Source organism: Megachile rotundata, chromosome 1 (assembly GCF_050947335.1).
Source record: "Megachile rotundata isolate GNS110a chromosome 1, iyMegRotu1, whole genome shotgun sequence".
NCBI lineage: Eukaryota > Metazoa > Arthropoda > Insecta > Hymenoptera > Megachilidae > Megachile > Megachile rotundata.
Genome location: NC_134983.1, coordinates 19,679,443 through 19,700,152, shown reverse-complemented (window position 1 = coordinate 19,700,152; position 20,710 = coordinate 19,679,443). Strand labels below are relative to the sequence as shown.

General features: G+C 36.3%; 1 long non-coding RNA gene across 4 annotated transcripts in view; it reads left to right on the top strand.

Annotated features, from left to right (window-relative positions):
* Window positions 1–20,684, top strand: part of LOC143264324 (uncharacterized) — a 159,003-nt gene extending 138,319 nt beyond the window's left edge. The window contains exons 3-4 of one of the 4 annotated variants that reach the window (XR_013038010.1): window positions 8,435–8,563; window positions 20,288–20,684. This is a non-coding gene — a long non-coding RNA (uncharacterized LOC143264324). Of the gene's footprint in view, window positions 1–8,434; window positions 8,564–17,327; window positions 18,399–20,287 lie in introns of those variants that run through there. The other 3 variants (XR_013038011.1, XR_013038007.1, XR_013038012.1) reach the window with 3 other exon arrangements.
* The last annotated feature ends 26 nt before the right edge of the window (window positions 20,685–20,710 follow it).

Genomic DNA, 20,710 nt, shown 5'->3' with positions numbered 1-20,710 from the left:
AATTAATTATTTCCATAAAAAGCAAACGAAAAGAACTTTCAAAGGTTCTCCATATCGAGACTATAACATACTAACAGACCATAACTTGATTCATCATAATTGATCATAAATTAATTATTTCCATAAAAAGCAAACGAAAAGAACTTTCAAAGGTTCTCCATATAAAGACCATGACATACTAATAGATTAAACCCAAAACATCAAGTAGCCCTATTGTCAACAATCTATAATAGAATCTTCTAATAACATGTTTGTTCAGAAATGTCAGTTTCCCGCTTTAAAAATTCATCCCAGAAGAGTATAAACTGTCACCGTATAGATTACCCTACGGTTTATAATCAGTTGGGAGGATATTTGTTGAACCGATACGACACGTAGCAACGTGACCGGAGTTGGGTCGACGTTAGCGCTCGTCTCACCTAACCCTCGGTTGATTTTCCACCGCAAAGGGTGGTCAACGCCTCGACGCTGGAAGAAAAGAGCATTTAACCCCTTTCCGATAGGGCACTGCGGTAATTCAGAGGCAAGCTACTCCAGTGAAGAGGGCACGCGCTAGCTATCCCGAACCCACAGGTCCCCCGATTCGGACGAAACCAACCCCTGCACCCTCGCATCGGAACCACTTCGTCCACGAATTCACTGACTTTTCACCGACCACCACACCCTTTTACACCCCTCGCAAGGTGCCTACTCCATCTCGTTCCGTAGGATTAGCCAAGTACCTTCCATCGTTTTCTCATTGTTACGCTTTTTGATACCACTGCTCATTCGACTGGACGAGGGTTTACACGGAGATACCAGAACATTCTGTTAACGGGTGAACGATGCGATTGGCAAAGAGGGTCCCTTATCGACTGGAGGGTGTCGAATCAGGAAACTTTCGGTGCACCAGATTTTTGCGGGGAGATCACCCCATTTGGGAAACTTAAACTTTTATAAATTAGAGTGGACATTTCGGTAATTGTGTCATTTCTAAATGAGTCAGTCTGTGGATGTGGATTTTTGAACCTGTATAGGTGGAAGTATCTTGTGCTTTCATATATCATGCATGGAATAAGTCCTTTAAATTTCTTCCTGAATTTTTGAATGTCCAAACTTGTGTGGAAATTTTTGAACTTGTGTAGGTGGAAGTATCTTGTGCTTTCATATATCATACATGAAATAAGTCTTTCAAATTTCTTCCTGAATTTTTGAATGTCCAAACTTGTGTGGAAATTTTTGAACTTGTGTAGGTGGAAGTATCTTGTGCTTTCATATATCATACATGGAATAAGTCCTTTAAATTTCTTCATAAATTTTTGAATGTCCAAACTTGTATTTCTAAACTGAAAAATTTCAGAATCTCGACGTCTCTGAATTTGAAAAGTAGCTCCTAGAGTTCTTAAACTAGAAAATTCCCAGGCTTCTAATTTTCTAAATTTCAATACCTACAAAAAGTGCCAAGACGAAACTTTCCTAACTTGAAATAATAAAATCCTAACCCGACAAATCCTAACTTGACAAATCCTAACCTAAAAATTCTACAAAGATTCCCTATAAGATTCTCTACAAAAAATAATTCCAAATTCCAAATCTGAAGATCGACGAATTAAACCTACTATTACTTTCCCCAAACTCCCAAATCATATACTCGAACAAAACACAATAGTCCAACTTCAAAAACTCCTCGCAACTTTCCCATCGCGTAACGTTCACTTATCATAGCATAATAATAGCAATTTTTTCGTACAATATTCTTTGAGCAAGCGAGTTTTCGTTTTAATCCACGTTCAAGGTTTACAAGGAGCATTCCGAATCTGGTCTGACTGCACTTTAGGTTACAATTAATGCCGCATCAGGATCAATATTTTCTCATACTTAAGCCGGGCTCGTTCGTCAGAAACATCTGCCGAGCCCGTAGGTACAGGGCCCAAGAACCTCGTCCGACTACAAGCCACTCGGCCAACTTTTGTGCATTGTTCTTCCTTCGATTGATGTACATCTTCGCCTCTTTACATATGTACTTTTCTTTATCATCATCTGAAATCGTCATTTACTCGTTTATATAACGGGGCTTTTGGGATGTTTTCTTTAGTCAGTCTTTAGATCTGCTTTTGGAGATGCTATATGAACTTATACTATGTGGACATACAGACTATGGTCATATTTGTTCATATTATATGAACTCATCATATGTGGACATACAGACGATGGTCATATATGTTCATATTATATGAACTCATCATATGTGGACATACAGACGATGGTCATATATGTTCATATTATATGAACTCATCATATGTGGACATACAGACGATGGTCATATATGTTCATATTATATGAACTCATCATATGTGGACATACAGACTATGGTCATACATGTTCATACTATATGAACTCATCATATGTGGACATACAGACGAAGGTCATATATGTTCATACTATATGAACTCATCATATGTGGACATACAGACGAAGGTCATATATGTTCATACTATATGAACTCATCATATGTGGACATACAGACCATCTTCATACATGTTCATACTATATAAACTTATATCATATGGACATACAAACCATCTTCATACATGTTCATACTATATGAACTTATATCATATGGACATACAAACCATCTTCATACATGTTCATACTATATGAATTTATATCATATGGACATACAAACCATCTTCATACATGTTCATACCATATGAACATATCATATGAACATACCATATGAACATACCATATGAACATACCATATGAACATAATATGTGGACATGCAGACCATGTCCATACATGTTCACTACTATGTCCTCTACTAGCAAATAGTTTTAAAAAATCATTTCAAACATTTCCGACAGTGAAACCTGTTTAATTTCTTAAAGAAGCCCAAACGACAAAGGCAATTGTTTCAGCGCAGAGAGCGATTCGGTCACAGTTTTGTCCACGTTTCACACACCATTGCGACGTGCAGGTATCCCCTAAAATTAGCCGGCTAGCATACGGGGGTCGATGATTTTTTCGAGGTTCCCTGACCCAGTGTGTCAACAGCTGTTCCAAATTTCCGCCCTCCTTTGGCTTTATGCCCGATGTTTGATTTTTCCCGCCCAGCTAGCGGTTCCCCTCGCTCCGAATCGGGCACGCGCCTCGTTCTGCAAAAACTGACCGACTCGGACCGAGTAATCCCTGCTCTTCCTTTCGGATCTTACACTTTCTGGGAGAGCTCTTCTTCCTGTGTGCTTTCTCGCTTTCTACGGTGAGGTTTCTTGTCAGATTGAGAGAGCTGCAGCTTCACGGCCATTGGATCACAGGATCATAGAGGATCATGGGACACGGAGCTCTTGTTTCGATAGGAGAGAGCGCAGATGCGAGGAAGTTACGACGGTGAATTATTGCTGTCGAGAATAACGCCATTTGGATATCGGCTTGCTTCCTTTCGGATGAGATAATCCTGCTTAACGCATTGCTGATCGCTAACGAGCACTCATATTCATCAATTTATATTTGGCAATTGAAAGCATTTTTTAGGCGGAAATTATAGAGTTTTATGTTGGAACTCGGAGATAGTTTTATCTCAAATTTTATCTTGACACTTCAAGGCATTTTTAGTACTACAATTCTGAAATTTTATTTTGACACTCGAAGGTACTTTTGCTACTCTAATTCTAAAATTTTATCTTGGCATTTGAAGATATTTTTATCTCAAATTTTATCTTGGCACTTCAAGGTATTTTTAGTACTACAATTCTGAAATTTTATTTTGGCACTCGAAGGTACTTTTGCTACTCTAATTCTAAAATTTTATCTTGGCATTTGAAGATATTTTTATCTCAAATTTTATCTTGGTACTTCAAGGTATTTTCGATGCTACAATTCTAAAATTTTATCTTGGTACTTGAAGGTACTTTTACTGTTACATTGTTAAAATTTATCTTGGCACTCAAAGGTGCTTTTATCTCAAATTTTATCTTGACACTTGAAGACAGTTTTGATACTACAATTCTAAAATATTTTATCTTGGTATTTTTGTTGCTACAATTTTATAATTTTATAAAACAGTTTAATTTCTTTAAAATTATTATTCTATTATTAGTAAAACACCATTAGCTATTTTGCTACATTCACACATCACATGTATAACGTTATACATATTGTTAGAAAATATTTATCTCAACCTGTTGAATTAACTCTCACTATTATCCACTTCATAATATTCATACAACTATAGTATGCAATATTATAAAATTATTTAATTTGTCCGCCATATTGAATGATGTCTGCTGACATTAATCTTTATGAAAATAAAATAAACAGTTATTGTAACATTTCTTAATAATTGATATACAACACTATGTCTAATATCAACCTTGAAATTACAATACAACATGAAATGTAAAAATAAAAAAAAAATGTGTAGACAATTTATGGTCATAAATGGAGATTCTTTAAGATGAGATGAGCAATCAACGATTTTCCATATCGGTGTTAACGGGTCAATTACGGGAGGAACGACGGTAAAAAATGGAAAGGAGAATAAAAGAATCAGTTGGTTATTCGATATTCTAAATTCTTTACAATTTCGGGTGAAATCGTACGCTTGAATTTAACGGTACACCGTGGCCCAGTAAATCCCGCATGGGGTTGAAATCGACACGAGACTTTCCACCTCTGTTCACTCCCCTACCCATTTCCGTGAAATATAGATATTAACCTTTTGCGGTCCGATGAATGTTTCCCGTTCCAGGAAATCGGAATACATTAATCGGCAAAAATGTTCTTCTTTGCTCCGTCGAACATCACAAGTAACCACAAAAATGCTTATACTCAAAACCAAAATATAAATAGAATTTAAAGTATTGAATATTTGAGATGAACTTTCAATCGTTTAATGTAGGTCCTCAGTACTTCAAACAGAAACTTAAGAATTTTTCAGCGAAGAGATCAAATTATTATCTTTTTTATGAGAGACAAAATGTTTCATTAGAAGTCATGTTATATATTTTTCCATACCTTTTTTGTTGTTGTAACATATTCTTATAGAAATACAAATCATTTATGTGCACAAAACCTTCACTAAAATTGCAATATTCCTTAGAGAAGCGTACCTTACATTACATTGCAATAAACACGCATATAAGTTGTAATGTGACGAAAGAAAATTGTGAGCTAATCGAAAGTTTCCGAAGTGTACCGATTATTCCCGAAGGCGGACGAAAAATGCTATGTTCAGTACGAAACGAATGTAGTTGCAATTACAATGAATACATGCGTAAGTGTCTAAGTAACTCGCTAAACAACATTTGAAGCTAATAACAAAAGTTATATTTCCGAAATAAACCGATTCCTGAAAGTGTACGAAAAATGCTACGGTCAAAGACAAGTGTACTTCTAATTACGATAAATACGCGTAGAAGTAAGAAGATTAAATGTGTCGCTAACGAAGGCTAAGGAAACCGCGAAAGTTAGATTTCCGAGGTGAACCGACGACTCCCGAAAGTGTACGAAAAATGCTATGGTCGAAGACAGCTACAGTTGCAATTGTGATAAATGCGTTTATAAGAAAGAAGATGAAATGTATGGTTAAAGAAAGGTTAAGAAAAACAACGAATCTTAAATTTCCGAAGTAGTCCGACGATTCCCGAATGTGTACGAAAAATGCTACGTTCAAAGACGAGTGTAGTTCTAATTACGATAAATTCGCGTATAAGAAGATTAAATGTGTGGCTAACGGAGGGCTAAGGAAACCGCGAAAGTTAGATTTCCGAGGTGAACCGACGACTCCCGAAAGTGTACGAAAAATGCTACGATCAAAGACGAGTGTAGAGCAATTGTGATAAATATATGTATAAGTAAGAAGATAAAAAGTATGGTTAAGAAAAGGCGAAGGAAACCGCGAAAGTTAGATTTCCGAGGTAAACCGACGACTCCCGAAAGTGTACGAAAAATGCTACGATCAAAGACCACCGTAAAGCAATTTCGATAAATATGTGCAAGATGAAATGTAAGGTTAAAGGCTAAGAAAACCGCGAAAGATTTCCGAGATGATCCGACGACTCCCGAAAGTGTACGAAAAATGCTACAGTGAAAGACAGCCGTAGAGCAATTTCGATAAATATGTGCAAGATGAAATGTAAGGTTAAAGGCGAAGAAAACCGCGAAAGATTTCCGAGGAGGACCGACGATAGCCGAGGGTAAAGAAGCGGATTCGGGAAAAGTGTCGGATGACGGTAGTCAGTTAGGCGAAGCAAGTCGCAACATACATGATCGGTACCTCTTGGCCGTAGGTGCGTGCGCTCGCGCGTACCAACGTCCCTTCTTCTCCGTCAGAAGGTTCGTCTCTACGCACTCGACTCGACGCACCGTCGAGCGGGAGTCTGCGATCAATGCGTGGCACTGGCACCGGTCGTCATGGTAACGGTGCGCGCCACGCACACCGAACGAACGATCCGCCTCGATCGTGCGTAAGTGCGTGCTCGGGGAAACCCCCTTTCCCACCCCGCCCTTCCCTCGAACCCTCTGCGGGACGCGCGAGCGCAACCCTGCCCGTGTGTGCACGCCTCTGTGCACGCCTGTGTGCCACCGAGCGCCCGCGAACGCACGCATCTACTATTTCAACGCGCTCCCTGTGTGCGTAAGGATCCAGCTTGAAGTTTTTTAGAAATGCACTCGAGCCTGGCCGAGAACGGCCGACGGAATCGCGCACCGTCATTTGCAAATTGGAGATTTGCAATTTATACGGAGTATCTGCGAACCTGGATGCATACACTTCCGGTCAAAAGTTTCGGGCTGTTTGCTCATTTTTTTTTTTTGGATTCTTGTCTTTTATACTGCGCTGCATTCTTTTGCGAATGTACTCTGCGTAAACGATGAAATGGAGTTCTTTTTATAGTTAGTTCGTTTTGGATGTTATGTATGTCTGTTATGTAAAATATGGAACGGATGAAATAAATCGATCGCAAGTTTCGTAATCATTCTTGTATTTCATTTTGTAAAATACCTATGCGTACTTCTGTGGTTAAATGGAAGAACATTACATTTCTCGGGTTCTTTGATTCTGAGCTAGTAAGTAAAGCAAAGTAAAATTATTTTAATTTGTAATACAAGATAGTTTCTGCCGAAACAAGAAACAAATCTACATAAAAATATTTTCGTGATTCTTGCGACAGCCTGTATCCCCAACTACCAGGATTAAATCTATATTCCGCAATGTAACTAAATATAAGTACAAACTTGATCAATCCGCGAATGCTTTATTCAGAGAACATTTACTATAAATAAAAGGATCTGTTTTCCGCCAGTGTGTACGTGTATTTACGAAACACGTAACAATATATACAGACGTCACATACAGGAACAAGTGTAGGTAGAATGTGTATCAGGATCGAAGGCGTACACGTGCGAAAGCTCGCGAGCGCAAGCGTACATTCGAGCGCAACGTAGATTTCCTTTGGATAACGACACATATGTAAACTTCACAATTTTTTTGGTTCTAAAATTCCAAGTTTCTGAATTCTCCAATTTTTAATTTTTCAAATTCTAAAAGTTTTAGATTGTCAAATTCATAGTCACAAATTCTCATATCTTGAAATTTCTACATTGTCAATGCTTCAAATTTTAATAGCTTAGATGACAATGTCCCTAGATTACATATTTCTAGATTATAGTATATAAAATTTTATAAAAATTCTAGATAAGTAATATCCAAGATTTCCAAATTACTATATCAGAAAATCTCTAGATCCAGAATACCTCTAGGTCTAAATATTCCTAGATTTAAATTTTTCTAGGTATCTAGACGTCCAAATCCCTAGATTACAATTTCCTTAGGTATTTAAACATCCAAATCTCCAAATTCAAAAATTCCTAGGCCCAAATATCCCTAGATGCAAAATACCCATAGATTCAAAATATCCCTAGATGCCAATTTCCCCAGATCTAAAATATCCCTAGATTCCAATTTCCTTAGGTATCTAAACGTCCAAATCCCCAAATTAAAAAATCCCTAGATTCAAATATTCCTAGATTAAAAATATCCCTAGATTCCAATTTCTCTAGGTGTCTAGACGTCTAAACTCCCAAATTAAACAATCTGAAGACTAAAAATTCCTGAGATGCAAAAAATCCCTAGATCCGAAAAACCCTAGACGTAGATTATCTAATCGGTAAATCCCTAGATCTCCAAATCTCTAGATCTCAATATTCATAGATAGTAATGTCCTTAGATTTCAATATCCCTTGATCTTCATATCTCTATCTTCTGAATGTTTCAATATTCCAAACATATTAAAAAATCCAAATCCCTGAATCAGAATCTGCTGAAATTGATACGTTCGAAATCTCTAGGTTCCTAAATGTTAGAATTTTGAAAAATTCGCTAAAAAATGTGGGAGTATTCGGTTCGCGTTGGTGATATTTTTCCTAGAGAATTCAGCTTTGCTGTTGACTGTACAGGACACGCACACAGAAGATCCTGCGGGCCACGAGGAAAGTCGCATAGAACCGCGTGTACGAGGCAAGAGAAAACGATCGATGCCCTGCAAAGTTCGAGCTGGAGCGCGGCAGCGAGCACGTGGCATTTGTGTACGTATCTATATATATTGGGCCGCGTACACACTTCCACGCGGCCAGAGGAAAAAACCGAGCAAGGAGAGAAAGAGACGACCGGCGGTGTTTCAGCTTCCGGGTGCTGCTTTATCGCCTTTAGGGTGCGCGAATTTTTCCCGAAAAACTTCCAACGCGTCAACTTTTCGCCGCTTTTTCTCGCTGGCGGTCTTCGACGGTTCTGCCGACGCGAATTTTCAACGAAATTCTACGGCAACTTCGCTCGGAACAAAGTTCACGCCGAATACTTGGACAAATTAATGCTCCCGCGGAACTTCGGGCGGTGCAATTGTAGGGGACACCGGAAATAATGACCGTGGATATTTACGCAAATGTTTTCGGGAAGTTTAGAGAATTATATCGATGCGGTTTGTCGAGTGGGTTGCACTTTTTGGGAATTTTTGTGTATTTTATTGGAGACTGGTACTTTTGTTTATTTATTAGAGAGTACCAATTTATAAAATTCATTTAGAGAACAGTTTCTTATCATCATACCTGTAGATCAGTCTCGTTTCAAACATTTTAACCTACCTTAAAAAAAAAATTAAAAAAAGAAAACAAAGAAGCCCAACTTAAAAATGAACTTTTAAATTTCTTCCTTCTTACTTGTCCTATTTTTCCTAATCAAAGTTGCTTTCTACAAAGCTAGGACCTTCATCAAGGTACAAAAATAAAATTGCAGAAAATCGCTGAATATAAAATAGCATAAAATTATAAAGAGAAAATGATAGTCATATCGAGAGACTCTAAAAATAAATATTTCAATCCCTTCACTCTTAGTTGTCCTATTTTTCCTAATCAAAGTTGCTTTCTACAAAGCTAGGACCTTCATCAAGGTACAAAAATAAAATTGCAGAAAATCGCTGAATATAAAATAGCATAAAATTATAAAGAGAAAATGGTAATCATATTAAGAGACTCTAAAAGTAAATGTTTAAATCTTCTCCCTCTTACGTGTTCTATTTTTCCTAATCAAAGTTGCTTCCTACAAAGAAAGGACCTTTGTAAGGTTGTTTTTACAAGTTAGTAAATGTGTTATATGAAAGAGGTTGATAAGAGAAGACTGACTAAAGTTAATATGAGTGAGATATTATAAGTTGTTATAAATGTTAAAAGAAGAGAGAATCAATTAATATCTATTGAGAATTATTAATATTTTTCTACCACACCCTTCATTAAAATATAAAAATAGAACTACAAAAAAGCCACTGAATATAAAATAGTATAAACTAGTATAAAAAAGAAAATGGTAGTAAAGAATAATAAATAAAAACTAGTGTCTGAGGATTAAAATTGAAGGGCGACGGGGATGATCGTCGAAACAGTCGATGCAGATATTCACAGTGTGATACCGAAATGGCATGCAACGGAAGGGTCTCCCGGTTAGAGGGTGAAGGGTGGTGGTGGCGAAGAACAAGAGGAAGAGGACCCTACCTAAAGCAAAACACAAGACCGCGGGATGTTTCGACTAAACGGAAAGGGTTTATGGAGAATTGGGGTATCTCGTAAACTTGACCTATCTGACCACGCGTTTAGGATATTGTGTGCCGGTGTCATGGATGCGGAAGTGGGTCAAATTAAATATTAACTAAACCGAGGTTAAACCGCTGGACAAATCTATTTCCAGTTACACATTCCTTTTACTGAAATCTTATCTGGATTACCGTATTAGTACTCATATATATTTTACATCGTATAATTATTTTATATCATACTTGATGTTTAAATAATTTAATTCATACTTTGTGAATTTTCATTTTTAGGAATTTGGATGTTGTTTTCAATGTTGGTCGCATGTGTGAATAATTTATTTATGTAATTTCTATGGATGCATATTTCGTGAATTTTCATTTTTAGGAATTTGTATGTTGTTTTCAATACTCGTCGCACGTGTGAATAATTTATTTATGTAATTTCTATGGATGCATATTTTGTGAATTTTCATTTTTAGGAATTTGGATGTTGTTTTCAATGTTGGTCGCACGTGTGAATAATTTATTTATGTAATTTCTATGGATGCATATTTTGTGAATTTTCATTTTTAGGAATTTGTATGTTGTTTTCAATGTTGGTCGCATGTGTGAATAATTTATTTATGTAATTTCTATGGATGCATATTTTGTGAATTTTCATTTTTAGAAATTTGGATGTTGTTTTCAATATTCGTCGCACTTGTGAATAATTTATATGGATGCACATTTTGTGAATTTTTAATTCAACCTGCTGTCTTTAATATTTAATAGAGACTCAGTAGAGACATATCTTAAAATACTCAACATACGTTAGAAATATTTATCTAATTCATATTATATGAATTTTTATTTTTACTATTTTTCGTGTTATTTTTAATATTTAATGCAGGTAAGCAATAATCTACATCAATCATTTTTGTGTACCTTAAAAATGATAGACTTTTTGGTTACAACTGTGTTTAACAAAAAAAGTAAATATAAGAAGAAACCTAATAAGTGCATTGAAACATAATTTACATTTTTACCAATTCATTCATTGTTAGTTTTAATAGTTTTGTTCTTCAAATTCCTAAATCTAAGCATCTGCAAATTCCTACTCTTCTCACAAACACCAAATTGATAAAAATTGCACATTTTCAACTAACCAAACATGGATCACCGGAAAAGCTCCATCGATCTCTGATCCTACTTCGCGCAACCCTGGTTTCACCGCAAACCACCCTAAGACCTCCATCGATTGCTTAAAAGCTCGATTCGGTGTCTGCGAATACGCTTCTGGCACCTCGAAGCGGATTAAACTGTCTTTCTCAGTTTTTATTCGTTCCTTCTCCCTCCGAAGAGTTCACCCCTCACGAAATCTTGATAAAAGGGCAAAAGTCGAGTCGTTTTCGTCGCGAAACTCGTCCGATTTCTTTCGCTCACCTATTACGATCGGTAGCTCGTTCGCTGAAAGCGGAACGAAGCGGCACGAAGCGGAGCCCCGGTCCAGCAACGTCGAGCGCCGGGATAAAGTCACGAGCAGTAATTATGAACGATAGCAGGGGCGAGAGAGGATATAATTGTGATTGATGGAGAGACGAGGAGGGAGGGGCGGAGGGGGTGACTTCCTTTTAATCTCGAAGCTAACCCTTTCGTTCGTCCATTGCCGCTTCTGACGCTCCGTCGTGCGCGCGATTTTATTACCATCGGAGTTTCTTTTTCCCGGAAACCGGAACTCGAGCACCGATTGTTTTGCGATCGATCGACCGTGATGAACATTTTTTCAAAATGCCAATGTTATGTCAATATTTGGTCGTTTCTGTGTTCCTTCAATTTGAATATTGTCTCACAGAGAGACACATTATTTTTGTACATAGTATGTCAGAAAAAAGTGGAACTTTTTAAATAGAAATATAATAATTATTTTGCTATAATGATTGGTGTGTTTTGCAGGAAAGGTATATGAATTAATTTGGACATTCAGTTACATGAATTAAGTTGAACAGTCAGTTACATGAATTAAGTTGAACAGTCAGTGACATGAATTAAGTTGAACAGTCAGTGATATGAATTAAGCTGAACAGTCAGTTAGATGAATTAATTTTAATAGTCAGTTACATGAATTAATTTGAACAGTCAGTTACATGAATTAATTTTAATAGTCAGTTACATGAATTAAGTTGAACAGTCAGTGATATGAATTAAGTTGAACAGTCAGTGACATGAATTAAGCTGAACAGTCAGTTAGATGAATTAATTTTAATAGTCAGTTACATGAATTAATTTGAACAGTCAGTTACATGAATTAATTTTAATAGTCAGTTACATGAATTAATTTTAATAGTCAGTCACATGAATTAATTTGAACAGTCAGTTACATGAATTAATTTTAATAGTCAGTTACATGAATTAATTTTAATAGTCAGTCACATGAATTAATTTTAACAGTCAGTTACATGAATTAATTTTAATAGTCAGTTACATGAATTAATTTCAACAGTTAGTTACATGAATTAAGTTGAACAGTCAGTAACATGAATTAAGCTGAACAGTCAGTTACATGAATTAATTTTAATAGTCAGTCACATGAATTAATGTGAATAGTCAGTTACATGAATTAATTTTAATAATCAGTTACATGAATTCATTTTAATAGTCAGTTACATGAATTAACTTGAACAGTCAGTTACATGGATTAATTTTAATAGTCAGTGACATGAATTAACTTGAACAGTCAGTTACATGATTTAATTTTAATAGTCAGTCACATAAATTAATTTAAACAGTCAGTTACATGAATTAACTTGAACAGTCAGTTACATGAATTAATTTTAATAGTCAGTTACATGAATTAACTTGAACAGTCAGTTACATGAATTAAGTTCAACAATCAGTTACCTGAATTAAGTTGAATAGTCAGTTACACGAATTAACTTGAATAATCAGATACATGAATAAAGACTGAAAATTTTAAGTCTTTGCTGCAAGTATAGCCATCTCTGAAGCTTCTGAATGATAGACACATCCGAATAGAATTTCCTGTTAGCGGAGGAATAATACACAGTTTATACGTCGACTATGGCGGTCGGTGAAAATTACGGTTCGTCTTACTTTCCTCTCGCGATGTTGTGGAATAATCAAGCCTAGACAGAAGTAACGGGAACAGAAGGGATTTCAGAGCGAGGCTCGGGAAAGAGGAAGGATAAAAGTCGAGCTGCGTTGCGAGATTTCTTCCCCCTTTTTCTGATTGCGCGGCAACCAGCGGACGGTAAAAACCGCCGGTGAATAAACGGAATAGAGAACGCCATTAAAAAAAGAAGATTTATTAAGGAACTAGAGAATGTAATCGGGTACAAGAAAAAGAAACTTGACTTGGTATCTTGAACCGTTCGTTCGTGTTTGGGTAATTCATGTACCTGATTGTTCAATTTCATGTATGTAACTGATTATTCAAATTAATTCATGTACCTGACTATTCAAATTAATTCATGTAACTGACTTTTGAAATTTATTCATGTAACTGACTATTAAAATTTATTTATGTAACTGACTGTACAAAATTATTTCATATAACTGACTATTAAAATTAACTCATGTAACTGATTGTTCAAATTATTTCATGTAACTGACTATTAAAATTAATTCATGTAACCAAATATTCAACCTACCTAATTAATGTACCTGATCATTCAACACAATTCATCTAACTGAGTATTCAGATTACTTCAAGTAACAAACTATTTAAATAAATTCAAATAAGACTTGAAGTTAACGAGACACTTGAAGTTTGTCCATAAAAATTCAAATAGAATCCCATAATGGTTTAAATTCATTGACGAGGCAATTCGAACAAAATCACAAAGTAGATTAACGCATTGAATCAAACAACAATTGAGACAAGGGATTCATAAATTACTAGTGGAGATTCAATCGATAGCTTATTCATTTCCCATGACGTTTTCTCACGCTTACAATGATCCCTGTTTCTTGATTTACGCGTACCGTTCTGTAACTGCAAGCAACCCTCAGCGCTTTAAAACTATCACCTTATACTACCCCGAAAAGCGGCAGCGAAACAGGTGTTCGACCACCTTTCTACCCTTCACCTAAATTCACCCCTGGAGCGAGGAAAATTCTATTTTACGAAATCGCGCAATTTCTACATTCAAGAACGAAGTAGAAACTGGGTAAACCCATCATTTGCACTAGTAGGTAGTTCTAATATTAAAAAATGTAGCAATTGTAAAATTTACGAGTTGATGTCTCTAAAGTGTCAGTCAATAAAAACTTGACATAACATTTTAATTTTAATAATTATGAACTGACGCATCTGAAAAATTATAAGTTTGGTATAAGGTATAAGATTGAACTATTATCTTCATAGAAAATATAAAAATTCCCAAATTTCTAAATTGTAATTCCAAGTCCATTTGAAGTATCTAAGCGTGTCATATTTTAATTTTAAAAATTATTGACGTATCCTAGTATTGCTACATTCGAGAAGTAAATAGTATAGCAAGGGTTAGTTCTTGCTGACAGGGAAAATAGCTCGGTGCTCAGTTGAAGGTTGCGCACCGAGCAGGATAATTGCGCAGACCGACATAAGATCACCCTATTACCATAAAATTCTACCAAAAATTCCTGAATTTCTAAATTGTAATTCCAAAACTTGAAGATCCAGATTTAAGTAACTTAACATTTCTAAAATTGAAAAATCTTCAAATATCCAACTCCACTTGAAGTATCAGTAAATAAAAGCTTGACATATTTTAATTAAAAAAATTATTGACACATCCAACTATCGACGAAATAAATAGTACAGCAAGAAACAGCAAGTATCGAGAAATAAATGGTATAGCAAGGAATAGCAAGTATCGAGAAATAAATAGTATAACAAGGGTTCTACCAACAGGAAAGTAGCTCGGAGTACAGTCGACGAAGGTTGCGCACCGAGCAGGATAATTGCGCAGACCGACATAAGATCACCCTATTACCATAAAATTCTACCAAAAATTCCCGAATTTCTAAATTGTAATTCCAAAATTTGACCCTCCAGATTTAAGTAACTTAACATTTTTAAAATTGAAAAATCTTCAAATGTCCAACCCCACTTGAGCAATCAATAAATAAAAGCTTGACATATTTTAATTTAAAAAATTACTGACGCATCCAACTATCGAAATAAATAGTATAGCAAGTAACAGCAAGTATCGAGAAATAAATGATATAGCAAGGAACAGCAAGTATCGAGAAATAAATGGTATAACAAGGGTTCTACCAACAGAAAAGTAGCTCGGAGTTCAGTCGACGAAAGGTTGTGCAGCGAGCAGGATAATTGCGCAGGCTGATATAGGATTGGCCTATTACCAGCGTAGAGAATGTAATATATAGTTTGGTTCGACTTCGTCCTCTTCCATCTCGAAACGGCTACGATCGTTTCTGTTGTTTCGCTCGGCCTTAGGGGCTGCGTGCGCGGGCGCGCGCTCTTCGACGCAGGGTGCGTGCGCGCATATAAATGGAAACCCTTCAAGTAGCCTCGGTGCCCGCGTTGCCATCCACCTCGTGTGTGCGTGTACCCCCTCTGTACGCACTCCTGGATTACCGTGTAGCAGCACGACCAGACACGGGGGTGGTGGAGCTACGGGCTGAACCACCACCACGATAGTGCACGACGCCTAGCGATGGGCGTTCGGTTCTTGTCCTTCTTCTTTTCAGGCAAATCTCTCTGCTCGACCTTTGCAAATTTACTACTTTTTTTAATTTTATATTTCTCTTATAGTTTGATTTGTGGAACTTTACTGTTTAATAGGTATAAGGTCTATAGGTAGGTCTATAGGTGTATTAAGGTCCTTCTTCTTTTAAGGCTATTCAATCTCCACCTTTGCAGATTTATAATTTTTTTTAATATCAAGCTTTAATTTTATATTTTTCTTATAGTTTGATTTGTGGAAATTTTCTGTTTAATAGGTATAAGGTCTATAGGTGTATTAAGGTCCTTCTTCTTTTAAGGCAAATCAATCTCTCCACCTTTGCAGATTTTCAATTTTTTTTAATATCAAGCTTTAATTTTATATTTTTTGAAATTTTTGATTTTTGGAACTTTACTGTTTTATAAGTATATTAAAGTCTATAGGTGTAGTAAGGTCCTTCTTCTTTTAAGGCTATTCAATCTCCACCTTTGCAGATTTATAATTTTTTTTAATATCAAGCTTTAATTTTATATTTTTCTTATAGTTTGATTTGTGGAAATTTTCTGTTTAATAGGTATAAGGTCTATAGGTGTATTAAGGTCCTTCTTCTTTTAAGGCAAATCAATCTCTCCACCTTTGCAGATTTTCAAGTTTTTTTAATATCAAGCTTTAATTTCATATTTTTCTTATCGTTTGATTTGTGGAAATTTACTGTTCTATAGGTATATTATGGTCTATAGATGTATCAAGGCATGGAATTTCCTATTTTCTAAATATCTGAATGTTTTCTCAAATTTTCTATTTTATAGAAATATTGAAATTTTCTATTTTATAGAAATATTGAAATTTTCTATTTTATAGAAATCTTGAAATTTCCTATTTTATAGAAATCTTGAAATTTCCTATGTTATAGGTATTTAAGGTCTGTAGGTGTATCAAGGTATGGAATTTTCTATTTCATAAATATCTGAAGATTTTCTGAAATTTCCTATTTTATAGAAATCTTGAAGTTTCATAAAACTTTATAGTTTTTATATATCTTCAGATTTTTGGAACTTTTCTGTCTTATAAGTATCTCAAGGTTTTCTGAAATTGATTGTTCTCTACATATCTTGAGGTTCATCAAAATTTTATGTTTTACAGACGTCTCAGGATTTTCTGAAATTTTCTATTTTCCAAATATTTCAAGGTTTTCCGAAATGTTATATTTTATACATATCTTGAAATTTTCTGACGTTTTATAGTTTGTAGGCATTATAGTACATCATTCTGAACAAGATTTTTCTTTACAAAAATGCAGTTTGATGCTTCATATAGTCTTACATGTATACGGTAACCTTACCATATTAATAAAAATAGTTCAAAAAAAAAAAGAATGAAAAGAAGTAAGAAAATTGTACCGGTAAGTTGATAATTAAAATAAAAATTAGTGAAAATAACGAATAGACGGTGTAGCGTCTTGAGTCCATCGCTAGCTGTAGTTAGGAGGCGAGGGTGGAAGCGCGTAGCGCACAAGTGCACGCAGATAGTCGATGTCGGTGCGTTGCACGAGCGCTTACGTGCCTAGAAATTCACCCCTTTTTTTCTGCTCTCTCTCCGCAGGTGACGGGAGGGGGTAGGAGGATTGCGTAGGGGTGGCTCATGCGAGGGGGTCGTGAGTGAATACGGTGCACGGAGCAGCACGCACAAGTACACCGTTTCGCAGAGTGGAACGAAATCTATAGCACGCACTTACGCGGCCGTATATGCGTGCACGCGTACGCGTACGCACCCGCCGCACCCTGAGGACACCAACAAAGAGAGAAAAACGGGGAAGGAGAGAGAACGAGAGCTTTCAATTTTTCCTGCTACCTTCGCCACCAGTCGGAAGCCGAGATTCTCGCGGAAGAATACGCGCCTGACATGGGCGTAGCCTTCCTTTTACTCCACCTTCCAAGAAATACCATGGGCTTTCTCTGGGGTTTTTTACTTGCAATTATCCTGCTGAAATATTTTTAAGATACAGTTCGAAATAATGTCTTGAAGAACTGATAATTTTCTTTTATCCTATTAAAATTCTGTCTTGTAATGTAATTTCATTTTGATCATTCTTTAAGCAACCCCTAAATATTTGCAATATAATAATAAATTTTGACAGTTCATTTCAGAGTGTTCAAAGAATAATTTTCATTTAACAAGCAACCATATATATCTGTTTAAGTATACATTTATAAAATGAAATATTTGCATTTATCTATAAAATCAATTTTCAAGAAATCACCCTAAACATTCTCTTATGAATAGAAACGTACGAAAAGCAAATAAAATTTGATGCAACTCAAAAAAAGATACTCTTTGTTAAAAAAATTAGAACAAAAATTCAACAGATTCTAATATAGAAAAATTCTGCTTCAGAATATAAACAGATATACCAGCATCCTTATCGAACCTCATCTCCTTTTCCTTCACCACAAAATTCAGTTCGAAAGAAGCACGTTGTTCCAATAAATTAATAAATTTGAAAGACTTTGAATAAAAAATTTGGAGGAAAATATGAAAAAATTTGAAGAAAAATTGAATTTACCTAAATATACCAGCACCCTCGAACAAACCGAAACTCTCCTCTCGCTTCATCTTTCTTTTTGCCAAAACATTTATTCCGAAAGATCTTCGTTGTTTCAATGAATAAATCTGAGAGGCTTTAAACAAAAAATTTGAAGAAAACTTGAATCTACACAAATATACCAGTATGCTCAAACAAACCCTCCCCTCTTCATCTTCGCCTTAAAATTAAGATCGAAAGAAGCGCGTTGTACCAATTAATTAATAAATTTGACGATGCTGGACTAAAATCGAAGGAGCGGAAGCGTGGAATCGCGGAGGGTTGAAAACTCGAACGATCGTAAATGCCGCGCGCAAAAGGAAGGGTGGTGCGTAGCTTTCGCAGCGAGAAAATTCCGTGCATCCTGCGCGTGTCTGACCTCCTAGCAGTTTACTTCCCTTTCCCCCGATAACCTCTCCCCAACAAACGCCATTCGTCTCCTTTTAGTCCTTTTTATACCAGTCGATGCGAATCGAGATACTTTTATTTCATGGCTGTGAGCCCGCGTCCGCGTTTTCAACCGTACCCGTGGCTCATTTTGCATTTTTACTGGGTACTTTGCTTAGGCGGGATTCTTCTACGTTCGATGTACACCTGGTGAACATGCGTTGTATTTGTTACAGGTTGTTTTCGCCATACGTTGTATATGTCATGTACTGAATTTGTCACGTGTTATATTCGTCATGTGTAGTATTTCCACGCGGTTGACTTCTACGCATTACATTTCCACGCGGTCGACTACTACGCGCTGAATTTGTCACGTGTGGTATTCGTCGTATATTGAGTTTGACATGCGTTGTATTCGCCATGCGTAGTATTTCTACGCGTCCGACTTCTACGCGTTGTATTTCCATGCGTTGAATTCGTCACGTGTTGTATTCGCCATGCGTAGAATTTCTACGCGCCCGACTTCTACGCGTTGTATTTCCATGCGTCGAATTCGTCACGTGTTGTATTTGCCATGCGTAGAATTTCTACGCGCCCGACTTCTACGCGTTGTATTTCCATGCGTCGAATTCGTCACGTGTTGTATTCGCCATGCGTAGAATTTCTACGCGTCCGACTTCTACGCGTTGTATTTCCACGCGCTGCATTTCCATGCGTCGAATTCGTCACGTGTTGTATTTGCCATGCGTAGAATCTCTACGCGCCCGACTTCTACGCGTTGTATTTCCACGTGCTGAATTTGTCACGTGTTGTATTCGCCATGCGTAGAATTTCTACGCGTTGTATTTCCACGCGTTGTATTTCCACGCGCTGTATTTCCACGTGCCGAATTTGTCACGTGTAGTATTCGTCACATATTGAGTTTGACATGCGTTGTATTCTCCATGCGTGGTATTTCCCACACATTGTATTTCCACGCGTTCTACTCCTACGCGTCGTATTTCCACGCATCGTATTTTCACGCGTCGTATCTCCACGCGTTGTACTTCCCCGTGTAAAATTTATCACGCATTGCATTCGCGATGTCTTGCATTTTCCACGCATTGTTTCTCGACAAATTGTACTTCCATATATTATATTCTCCATGCATTCAAATCACCACACATGATCTTGCAATGGCAGGAGTGTATAATGATACACTCGCATTATATCGCCCACCGAATACGTCAAGAACGAAAGCTTCAACAACCCCATTAACAAGTCTTCCAATACTAGTAATCAAATTCAATTTTCCACTCTTAAAAGCATCATGGCAATATGACAAGAGCGTATCATAATTCAGATCTTATATCGCCATCTCTATTTTTACTCTTGATAAACAGTTACGATCACTCGTAAATAACTTCCGCTTTTGCGCGACACTCTTGAATCTCCTACCGGCTGTAAATTGGCCCTTGGATTGAATTTCATTCATTTCCCGTGGTGTGTAAATAAAATTTGTCGCGATTCGATCGACGGAAGCGGCTGTGCTTTCATAAGGATATTTCGGATTACGACGCTTGAAAATGTATTTTGTATGAAATTTTTTGTAAAGGTTTCAGATGGATGAGGGCCGTCGATATAGCAGCACCTTGAAGCAGTAACGCGAGCTATACTTCAGGACGAGTTTTCATGAGTCCAAGTAACGATCGATGGTCCATGGACTCGCAGACCAGTTCGAAGCTGAGTTTTGTAAGACTCCCTGTGGACGTCGTTGTTTCTAAATAGAAACTAAGTACAGTAATACATGTTTCAAATATTGTACAATTAATATTTTTGCGACATCTTATACTTATATAATTTTTATAAATTTTAATAGCATACGAAATACGTGTATAAATATATTTTACGAGTATCCAATGTAAGAGGCACGGCTTAGTAAAATTATTTGTAATTCTACTTATTGTTAAATAATATAACATATTTTTATCTTGTCTATATATAATATGAACACATTTTGTTTTAATTTTTTAATTCA